Source organism: Balaenoptera acutorostrata, chromosome 20, assembly GCF_949987535.1.
Source record: "Balaenoptera acutorostrata chromosome 20, mBalAcu1.1, whole genome shotgun sequence".
NCBI classification, from domain to species: Eukaryota; Metazoa; Chordata; class Mammalia; order Artiodactyla; family Balaenopteridae; genus Balaenoptera; species Balaenoptera acutorostrata.
The window spans coordinates 21,317,608-21,328,877 of record NC_080083.1 but is presented as its reverse complement, the minus strand read 5'-3'; the positions used below and the strand labels follow the sequence as shown (position 1 = coordinate 21,328,877).

At 42.8% G+C, this 11,270-nt stretch overlaps 1 protein-coding gene across 1 annotated transcript in view; it reads left to right on the top strand.

Annotated features, from left to right (window-relative positions):
* Window positions 1-10,399: 10,399 nt before the first annotated feature.
* The window catches only part of SLFN12 (schlafen family member 12), a gene marked incomplete at its 3' end in the record, with an annotated part of 44,216 nt that continues 43,345 nt past the window's right edge, over window positions 10,400-11,270 (top strand). The window contains exon 1 of the mRNA XM_057536636.1: window positions 10,400-10,439. The remainder of the gene's footprint in view (window positions 10,440-11,270) is intronic.

The following is an 11,270-nucleotide window of genomic DNA, read 5'->3' as shown; positions in this document are numbered from 1 at the left end:
TTTCTGAACTGTATTGCAGACCAGGACAAAAACCACAGGCGGGTGTGGTATTATCTCTGAATGCAGTTACTGCTTGTTTTTTGCTTAACTGTCATGATCTCCCCTGTGTCGTGCCTGTTAGATGTCTTACGCTTCATCCCTAGCCTGAGTGGAGGAAATCTATTCAAGGACTGAGTAGCAACGCTGGCCTCACTGTGAAATAAGTCTAACTGCTGGGTCTACAGTGAGATGCTCCTCTGGTCTTCCATGAAAAATCAACCCGGCTACTGTGACTAGTGGGGAAAAGACATCCCATATGCCAGTACATCCGAAGGACCCCTGTCAGTATATGTTAATGTACAATTGACTGCCCATGAGCCCCTCTGGGCTATGCTGTGTGGAATGGAATAGGCTGTCTTCTGAACACACAAGTCCAACTAGCGGGATTAATTGTTTTTTGTTTGGAAAGACCTAATGGGTCCACCCCTAATGGCACTCAACATAACATGGGGTGACAGATCTGTACTGTGCCTGCTGACTCCTGGCTAGGCCACCAACCAGAATGTTTCTTTTAAAGCCGGGCCTTCCCCTCCCCATAGGGGTGGCTCTGGGTTTGTGAAAACCAGGGGTGACCTGTCTGTATTGTATTTGTGTCATCTAGTTGCAGTGCCCCCTATATACTTGACCCCAGGGATATCATGGAAGAGGGGCGGACCAAGATGGTAAGGGTCGTGCAGGGTAAGTAGCGGTGAAGTGTATGGTCAGGCCACTCAAGATGGCTGCTCTCTTGCTCTCTGTACATCCCCTGCCCAACCAGTGCCTGCTTCACCTACACCCTACTCACATGACTGACCTTCCTGCATACTTGTCCCAAGCCCCAGCTAGTAATTGTTCTTATCAAAGGGGCAGTGAGGGGCTTGCCCCTCTACTGGTTTCCTTGGTAACTAATGAGCCCACCCAACATCAATTCCTCTATAACTGGCAATCTCCCTCTGCCCACCCTCCCCAGCTCCCCACCCCTCCTCCGGGAGCGAAGACTGCCACCACAGTTGGGTGTCTCTCCAGGACCTTGCTTCAGACATGTAAGCTCCCCCATTCATTAACCATTGATGTCTCTGAAAAAAATAAATGAAAATAAAAGTCTAATTCTGACTGGTTGTGTCACTTAATGATTTATTTATCACTCTAGTAATAATATTTTAAAACTATAATATTTTAAAAATATATAAATACTCATGAGTTTCTCTTTAGACTGAAGAGGATTATTATTATTTTTTTTTAATTAATTAATTTATTTATTTTTGGCTGTGTGTTGGGTCTTCGTTTCTGTGCGAGGGCTCTCTCCAGTTGCTGCAAGCGGGGGCCACTCCTCATCGCGGTGCGCGGGCCTCTCACTATCGTGGCCTCTCCCGCTGCGGAGCACAGGCTCCAGATGCGCATGCTCAGCAGCTGTGGCTCACGGGCCTAGCCGCTCCGCGGAATGTGGGATCTTCCCAGACCAGGGCTCGAACCCGTGTCCCCTGCATTAGCAGGCAGACTCTCAACCACTGCGCCACCAGGGAAGCCCTGAAGAGGATTATTGATGCCGCCTTCTTCTTCCGTATGAATGAGGAAAGCTTTACCTTGTATATCTGCTGCATTTCTGTTTTAAGTAAAAATTTGAGAGTTTGTGTCTCATTAAACAGAAAAAAAAAATGGTGCTGTAAAATAAATGATTAAATTTTGGGAAAAGGGAGCACGGAGGCCAGTGACTCCATGATAGGGTCAAATATGAGCCAGCAAAAGGTTAAGCAAGATTAACCTCCAGTTGGGTTTTGCTGGGGTACCTGCCTATCTGCAATCTGGCCCTAACCATTTGGGACCTAACTTCACTAAGATCTGAAAATCTACCCAGCCATTGTAAAAATAAAACAAAATGTTTTTTAATTTTTAAATTTAAATTTTGTTTTAGACTTACAGGAAAGTTACAAAGTAGGTACAGAAAGCTTCCGTATACCCCTCACTCACTTTCTCGTTTTGTTAGCATCTTATCTATGGTTCATTTGTCACAGCTAAGGAACCAACCTTAGGACACTACTGTTGGGACTTCCCTGGTGGCGCAGTGGTTAAGAATCTGCCTGCCAATGCAGGGGACACGGGTTCAATCCCTGCTCCAGGAAGACCCCACATGCCATGGAGCAACTAAGCCTGTGCGCCACAACTACTGAGCCTGCACTCTACAGCCTGCGAGCCACAACTACTGAGCCCACATGCCACAACTACTGAGCCCTCATGCTGCAACGACTGAAGCCCGTGCGCCTAGAGCCCATGCTCCGCAACAAGAGAAGCCACCGTAATGAGAAGCCCGCGCACCGCAACAAAGACCCAACGCAGCCAAAAATGAATTTTAAAAAATAAATAAATGAATAAATTTTTCTTAAAAAAGGACACTACTGTTAATTAAACTCCACACTTTATTTGGGTTTCTTAGTTTTTCCCTAATGTCCTTTTTTTGTTGTTCCAGGATCTCATCCAAGATACCACATTACGTTCAGTAGTCATGTCTCCTTAGCTTCCTTTGGTCTGTGACAGTTCTCAGACTTTGTTTCTGGTGACCTTGACAGTTTTGATGAGTACTAGTCAGGCATTTTGTACAATGCCCCTCAATGTGGGTTTGTCTGATGTTTTTCTCATAATTGGGCTGGAGTTATGGGTTTTTGAGAGGAAGACCACAGGGGCTAAGAGTCATTCTCATCACATCATATCAAGGACATAGGCTCTCAGTGTGACTTATCACTGATGATGTTAACTTTGGTCACCTGACTGAGGTAGTGCTTGCTAGGTTTCTCCACTGTAAAGTTACTTTTCCCCTCTCTTCATGTCAGTAAGTGCAGCCCACACTCAAAGGATGGAGATTGAAGATCCACCTCCTTGAAAGCAAGGAAATCTACATAAACTATCTAGAATTTTTTTCCATTTCCTGGTGTAATGCTTTAAAATATTTTTTAAATTTAATTTAATTTTAATTGTTTTAATTAGCATACAAAGTATATTAGCTTCAGGTGTACAATGTAGTGATTTGATATTTTTATACATTATGAAATGATTATTACAATAAGTCTAGTTACCATCATCACCATACGAAATTATTACAATATTCTTGACTATATTCCCTATGCTGTACATTACATCCCTAGGACTTATTCATTCTTTAAAATGGAAGTTTGTACCTCTTAATCCCCTTGACCTATTTTGCCATCCTCCAACCTCTCTCCCCTCAGGCAACCACCAGTTTGCTCTCTGTATCTGTAAGTCTGTTTCTGTTTTGTTTGTTCATTTGTTTTTTAGATTCAACAAAGAAGTGAGATTCAAACTCAGCCTGTTGGCAAAGATGCAGTTAATGAAGTGGCTATTAAACCCATGGGTGAAACCTCTGAATCAATTAAGTTGGCAGTGAATAAATTATTTCAGTGGACAAAATGGCTCAGAGAAAAGAGCCTGAATACATGGGTCTCCTATGGAAGCCTGCTAAGTTCAAGGTACATGGAATTAAATCTAAAGAGAGAAGTATATCTCAAAAAGAATTCTAGGTATTGACACATGGAGTTAACTGGAACCAAACAGATTCAAACAACACTAACAAAAAATGTTTTCGAGAAAGTTAAATTGCCAGAGAGTCATTGACTAACAAGCCAAAAACTGTGACTTCCTGAGACTTGAAACAAACCTTGGGCCCCCATCATTCTAGGGGCAGGTGGTATGTTGAGGAAGCTGCTCAGCATGCAGGGAGAGAATGGTTCCCAATTTCCTCTTTAAATGTGGCAGAAGAAGATGATGCAAAAGGAGGAACTCTCTGAGGGTGAAACCAAGAACCTTGTGGAGTAATGGACAGGGGAACCACTTACTGGGAGCAAAACTGATCAAAGTACACTCTCCTCCCCAGGTCAGAAGTCCAAGTCAATGTCTGCCTGACCAGATGAATTTCAGAATTTTTACGGATCAGTGACTATCCTGTGCCTCCCATTCTTCCCCTGTCTGAATGGGAGGATTTACTGAGGTTATCCACTTCCTGTTTCACATTGCATAGTGTGTATGTGTCGTGTTGGGGGTGGGGGAGGGTAGATAACTTAAATCTCCAAAAAGAGTCCTCTCCAGACCTAATATGAAGACTATCACAATATCGGGACTTAGTCTATCATGGGACATCCCACCGGGATGGAATTTTTGAGTTGTTTCCTTTAGGGATGGAGGTATATCTTGAATATGAAAGGAAGAGAAGTGAATCTTTGTAAGCAAATATTTGTGATGTATTGTAGTCTTTTCCAAAATAGTCTGTCCCGCCTTGGGTTAGGATTACACTTACTGCCCCATTGAAATCAAACTTGGCCGTTTGATTTGCTTTGGCCAATTAAGTATGAGAAGTGATGTGTGCTACTCTGAGCAAAAGCTCTAAGACCATCATGTAGTTTCCCCTTGCTCTTGTCTTCTTCTGCCACAAGACTGGTGATGTCTCAGATAGGATTCTTCTGGCAGTCTGGATCCCCACATGAGAGGGATCTGGAGCAGAGCCAAGGTGAACCCCCAACAGACATGCAATGTAAGTGAGAAACAAAATGTTTGTTGTAAGCCACTGAGATTTGGGGATGGTTTGCTCCTGCACCATGACCTGGTCTATATTGATTAACATGTGAAGCATGTCAAGTGAGGCAGAGCAACAAAATGGAAGGCGTCTTGGACTTTGTTGACTTCTCAGAGGAATAACACATCATTTTTTACTTCTTTATGAGAAATACACTTCTAATTTCTTTAAGCCATTGTCAATTTGAGGTTTCTGCAAAAGCATCAAAACCAACATCCAAACACATGCCAACTTTACCCTCATCTCCTTTCATGCTAAACCATGGGCCTCTCTTTCTCCCTCTTACTCATCCTAGGTAGTGAAATACCTTTGTTCATATATCAACTTATGTCTGCCACACTACGTATCTTTCTTAGGTCTACAGAGTCTGCTATATCCTCTCACATCATGTTGCAGGTTGAGTTCTCCAGAAGCAGATGCTGAGCTGCAGTTTCAGGTGCAAGATGTTTATGACAGAGCAACACCCTGAATAGAATGGGAGGAAGCAGAATTGGGCAGAGAAAGAAGTTGAACTGGGATGCAGCCCTCAACAAACCTTAGCCAACCTGGCAGGATGCTGTGCAGTGAATTTTGCCCAACAGAGTTGTCCTGCATTGAGCTGAATGGTTGAGACTTTATATTGTCCATAACTCATTTTCCAGTTGTCAGTTGTAGATTGTGAGTCTGGGAGTGGTTTGTGACCCCAAGCAATGCAGCTCATTGCAGCTGAGGCGGGCCTTGAAGGAGCTGACATCTAGAGGCTGGTCTGCCAACTGCCTTCTCCAAATCTGGGCAGGAAACCTCCCTTGAAGGGAGATCTGGGTGGTGCATCCCCCATGTCTACCACACCCCACCTTCCTACAACCTCCTTTTATTCTCTTATGTATAAAGCTGCAATGATCTCTTTCCCCAAATGTACTTCTGATCTATTCTGCTGTTCATGGCATCAATCACATATACAATGTATTTCATGTAGTTTTAAAGACCAGGATGCAGTTGCCTTTATACGCTGGAGAATCTATATAACCAAAAATTCTACAGTACCTGTTCTTACTCTTTTTCTTTCCTCTATATTCAATACAAGGGGAAGGGAGGGAGGGTCAAAGTGTTTTGTTCAATTTCTTTTACTTTTTAGCAGAGAAGAGCTATCCATTTGCAATCTGAATGTCCCTAGGTTCTCCAGCTATCCGTGTCACTGAGATTTTTGATGCCCACCTGATATTGTCAGCTCTCATTATGTGTAAATACAGAAAGTTTGGTCTTTTACCTAGTTTCCCTGCATTAAGATTTCTGAGGGTGCCAGAAATGCTTCCATGCACCACAGATCTCTTCTGGTCCTCTCCTCTCACTTTTTGCTCTGGACTGCTGTTCCAAGACCTCTGCCGGTTACCTCCTTGATTGACATGACAGCTCTTCCAAGCTCTGCCCCCTCCATGCTCCTCTGTATCCCAAGAAGAAACAGAAGCTCTTCCTTCATCTCCCAAGTTACAGGAAACATCAGGCCCTAATTTTAGCAAAACATAGTAAAGGTTTGCTTACGGTGAAAGGCAAATATTTAAAATTAGATGTTCGATATCACTGTGTCCAGAGTCCTTTGACCACAGATTATCCTGATGGCTTTTTTCCTCCTTGTCTCCATGCCTCCTTCTACTGCCATTTTTTCCGCTGAAACATTTGAGAGTAAGTTGCAGACATGATACTCCTTTACCGCCAGTACTTCAGGGGTGTTTCCTAAAAATAAGGACATTAACAGCACAATAATCAAAATCAGGAAATTAACACTGATATAATACTCTGATCTACAGACCTTATTTGACTTTTATCAATTGTGCCATAAATGTCTTTATGGCAAAAGAAAAAAAATTCTGGTCTAGGATTCAATCTAGGATCACACATTACATTTAGTTTTCATGTTTCTTTTTTTTTTTTAATAGCCATTCTTTTAATTAATTTATTAATTTATTTATTTATTTTTGGCTGTGTCAGGTCTTAGTTGTGACACATGGGATCTTCGTTGCAGTGCACACGCTCTTCGTTGTGGCGCACGGGCTTAGTTGCCCTGCAGCATGTGGGATCTTAGTTCCCCGACCAGGGATCAAACCCTAGTTCTCTGCACTGGAAAGCGGATTCTTTACCTGTGGACCACCAGGGAAGTCCCTAGTTTTCATGTTTCTTAATCTCCTTTAGTCTGGAACAGTTCCTCAGTCTTCGCCTTTGATGACCTTGCCACTATTGAAGAGCTTAGGCCTGTTATTGTGGAGGATGTCTCTCAATTCAGGTTATGCAAAGGTTATAGAAGTGTTTTTTGTCCTTCTCAGTGCATTATATCGGAAGACCCACGATATTGATTTATCCCATTACTGATGATACTAACTTTGATCACTTGGATAAGGTGATGTCTGCCAGTTTCTCCACTGTAAATTTACTACTTTTCCCATTTATAATTAATAAATATCTTATGGGGGTGTTTTTACTTCTTAAAACATAATATTTAGGATTTTTCCTATTAAAAAGTAATTATTCAAGAGAGTTCAAAGGAGTGATATTATACCAACTACACTCTTTGGCTCCACAATGCAAATAAATTAGAAATTAGTAGTTAAATAGTAACTATAAAAACCTTCATATGTTTGGGAATTTTATTTTATTTTATTTTATTTTATTTTTTAACATCTTTATTGGAGTATAATTGCTTTACAATGGTGTGTTAGTTTCTGCTTTATAACAAAGTGAATCAGTTATACATATACATATGTTCCCTCATCGATAAAAGTAGAAATTCTATAACCATTATACATAATGAATTATTCATAAAATACTTTCCCTCAATTATCACAAGTTTTTCGTTTTTTTACACAGGAGAACATCAAACAAAAGTTTAATGACATGTATACATTGGTAAGGTCCAGAAAAACATAGTAACACTATCACAGCAAATTCTAAGACACAAGTTTAAGGAAGAGAGTTTCCATATTACACAAACTCCCCACAAAAACAGAAAAAGAGGAAACACTGCCTAACTAATTTTATGACGTTAGCATACTCTTTTTTAATCCCTTTATTTTGCATATTTCTTCTAGCAATTTCCTGGATTTACTTTTTTTTTTTAATTGAAGTATAGTTGGTTTACAATGTTGTCTTAGTTTCTGGAGTACAGCAAATTGATTCAGTTATATTATATATACAAATATATATACACATATATATATATATATTCTTTTTCAGATTCTTTTCTATTATAGGTATTGAATATAGTTCCCTGTGCTTATACAGTAGGTCCTTGTTGTTTATCTAGTTTATATATAGTAATGTATAATTAATCCCATACTCTTAATTTATCCCTCTCCCACCCCTTTCCCCTTTGGTAACCATAACATTGTTTTCTATGTCTGTGAGCCTGTTTCTGTTTTGTAAATAAGTTCATTTGTATCATTTTTTTTCGATTCCACATATAAGTGATATCATATGATTTTTGTCTTTGACTTACTTCACATAATATGATAATCTCTAGGTCCATCCACGTTGCTGCAAATGGCACTATTTCATCCCTTTTTTAAATGGCTGAGTAGTATTCCATTATATATATACACCACATCTTCTTTATCCATTCATTTGTGTCCATCTGTTGATGGACACTTAGGTTGCGTCCATATCTTGGCTATTGTAAATAGTGCTGCTATGAACATTGGCTAGTATAATCTCAATAACCAATTGGATAAGTAAAATATGAGAGGAAAGTTGCAGATCATCACCATTCAATGTCTAGATGAAAAAAATTCTGAACAAAATTTTAGCAAACCAAATCCAACAATATCTAAAAATGATAATGCATCATGACCAAGGTGGTTTAAATCAGGAATTTATTTTTTCTTCCAGTTTTATTGAGATATAATTGACACAAAAGATGTGCAAGATCCTTACGGAAAATTGTATATAACTTTATTGTGAGACATTGAAGAAAATGTAATTAAGTATAGGATATATTATGTCCATGTATCAGAAATTGTAATCTCATAAAGATGTCATTGTCTCCAAACTGATCTACAGATATTTGCAGCACATACAACCAAAAAAAAAAAAAAAAGTAAGAACTATAATGATCAGAAAAATAAATAAATAAGCGTCTGAAAATATCAAACGTTGGAAAGTCCTTAGAAAACGAGAAAAAGAGCCCCAAGAAGAATACACATAATATTGTTCCAGTTACTATAGGTGCATAACAAATTATCCCAAAACTCAGTCGCATAAAGTAACCATACTTGGGGACTTCCCTAGCGGTCCAGTGGTCAAAACTCCGCACCTCCACTGCAGAGGGAGCCGACTGGATCCCCAGTCGGGGAACTAAGATCCCACAGGCCGCGCTGCGCGGCCAAAAAATTAAAAAAAAAAAAAAAAAAAGATTAAAAAAGTATATAACGGGCTTCCCTGGTGGCGCAGTGGTTGAGAGTCTGCCTGCCAATGCAGGGGACACGGGTTCGAGCCCTGGTCTGGGAAGATCCCACATGCCGCGGAGCGACTAGGTCCGTGAACCACAGCTGCTGAGCCTGCGCGTCTGGAGCCCGTGCTCCGCAACAAGAGAGGCCGCGACAGTGAGAGGCCCGCGCACTGCGATGAAGAGTGGTCCCCGCTCGCCGCAACTAGAGGAAGCCCTCGCACAGAAACGAAGACCCAACACAGCCAAAAATGAATAAATATAATAAATAATTTAAAAAAAAAATATATATATATATATAACCATACTCACGGATCCTGTGAGCCCAGAATACGGACAGGGGACAGTGGGGAAGTCTTGTCTCTGTTCCATTCATTTTCAACTGGCTTGAAGGTTGGGGTTGGAATCCTCTGAAGGTTCTGTCACTCACAGGTCTGCGGTTGATGGTAGAAGACTTCAGTAGCTCAGGGTTCCTTAGGCATCCCTCCCTCCTTCTCTCCCCCTCCGCCTTCTCTTTCTCTGTTTTAAAACAGGGTTTCTGTGCGTTTCAAAGTCTGTGGGTTCTGAAGACAGGTTTTAGACCTGTTGAGCTGCGGAAATATCCATTACCATAATTACCATAAAAAAGGGGGCCCAAGAAAAGTAAAGTGTCAGGAAAGCTTTATATCCTGAGAGAAGCCATTGGAGCCAGCTCCGGACTCATTATCCCAGATGTCCCCAAGGTGCTCCTTATACCACGAGGGGTTGTGTGTCCGAATCCGCCTCCCGCGGAGCAGACCGCTCTTCTCCCCTTTCGTCCTTTCGGTGCACTAACAGCTCTCGCCCGGTCCCCAGAGGCTACTGCGCTTTTAGTCCACGGGACAGTAGTACGGCTCGAGGAATGCGAGTAGAGCTGGAAAGTCCCGAGTAGGCTCACCCCGCCAGAAGCCCTGATCCTTCTTCAGTTGTGAGGGGCCAAAGAAGACGCCAGTCGCGCGAAAGCTCGGGGGAGCTCACAGCGCGCGGGGGCACTTCCTGAAAAGTTGATTGGCTGCCCCTCTAAGGGCCACCCGCCGCTCGGGAAGCCAGTGCGCCAAAGGACCCGGACCTGGGTCCGCTTACCTGGTGTAGAGCGCGCGGACGGGGACCGGAAGGCGGGCTCCGCCCACTTCTTTCTTTCTTTGTTTTCTTTAAATGCACTTCGTTCTTTTGGTCTTACCGTGCAGAATATAGAAAATACAGATAACCAAATACGAAAGGAGAAATCTCCCGCCACCACTCTGAGACACTCACGTTTTAAAGTCCAGTCGCTTCGCGCGGCAAGTTTTGGGGGCGGGGCGGCGTCACCATTGGCTGAACGCTCCGCCTTAACTCGAGTGCACCAGCTCTCCCCGCAAACGGGGGAGTTCTAGCTCCCCTAAGAGTCCTGCGAATCCAGAGCAGCGCTCCTGGGTAAGTTTGTCCCCTCTCCGTTGCCAAATATCGGAATCTCAGCTTCTTATCCCTTTTAAGTCTAGTCTGCTGGCTCTTTGACGAGGTGGGGTGCCACCAACACAGCCCCGTCCACCCCGCTCCCGGGGAGGCCCTCGGCTGTTATCTCCGGTCTGGGAATCTTGGCCCTGTGATGCCTGTCTCAGTAGCAGCATCTACCATATCAACTACACTGTTAAGGACTTGCGATCAGGACACTTGGGAACTTGAGGTCAGGGCAGGACGTCATCCCCTGTGTGGGCTGGGAAGCGCCTTAAAGAGCCTGGGGAGAGAAAGTTGGAGTTTGGCATGGACTAGGAAGGGAGGAAGGGCACGGTGCTGTAGGGACAGGTCAGGCAAGTGCAGCTCCTTGGGGGTGCGCTGCACGCCTGGGGTCCTGAAATAAGGGGAGTTAGGGAACAGGTTCTGTTGGTAAAAATGTGGCTGACCAGGCACTGACGAACTGTCTTCTAAATCCAGAAGGAGAAACCAAGCACTGTTAGTGTCCTGCCGAAGTTTATAACCTAAAAGGGGGCGGGGATGGGCGGAGATAAGAACCACGCCCTTTGAAACTAAATACGCAGTGCTAAAGGAGGAGGGCAAAGAATGAACCACGGTTTTTATTCCTCAGAAGGTAGTTCCTGTCCTACCTTTCTGTGCAGTTCCCACCAACCTGCATTCTGGCATAACTAAGGAGATGTGAATGCCTTCACCTTTCCCATTAAAAACAGCTAACAGCACAGGCTAAATCCCCAGTCCAGGTCAGAAAGAATTTTCCCCACAGTCAAAAGTATAAAAGATTTCAAAAGCAAC